The 220-nt window shown below is 42.7% G+C and overlaps 1 long non-coding RNA gene across 2 annotated transcripts in view; it reads right to left on the bottom strand.

The window, feature by feature from the left end:
* Positions 1-220, bottom strand: part of LOC118343564 — a 4,939-nt gene that overhangs the window by 3,932 nt on the left and 787 nt on the right. The window lies entirely within an intron of this gene.

Below are 220 nucleotides of genomic sequence, written 5' to 3'. Positions count from 1 at the left end.
TGAGCTATCGAAGGGAGCTGATCCTATGACCACGATTATAGTTTATATATCTCCGCTGCACGCACATGTGGTTTATTTAAGGATTTATTAAAAGTAAACTAACGCGGTTTCGCTCTACTCGGAAGAAGTTCGCGTTCGCTCGTTTTTAAATTATTCCGACTTGGGCAAGAGAGTTGCGGTTATCCAACGCAATGTCGTGTTAGTGTAACGTTACAGAGCC

The sequence above is a fragment of the Morone saxatilis genome, unplaced genomic scaffold, assembly GCF_004916995.1.
Source record: "Morone saxatilis isolate NCDOM2014 unplaced genomic scaffold, NCSU_SB_2.0 Contig0, whole genome shotgun sequence".
NCBI lineage: Eukaryota > Metazoa > Chordata > Actinopteri > Moronidae > Morone > Morone saxatilis.
The sequence above is the reverse complement of the archived record's forward strand: the minus strand, read 5'-3'. Positions and strand labels throughout refer to the sequence as shown.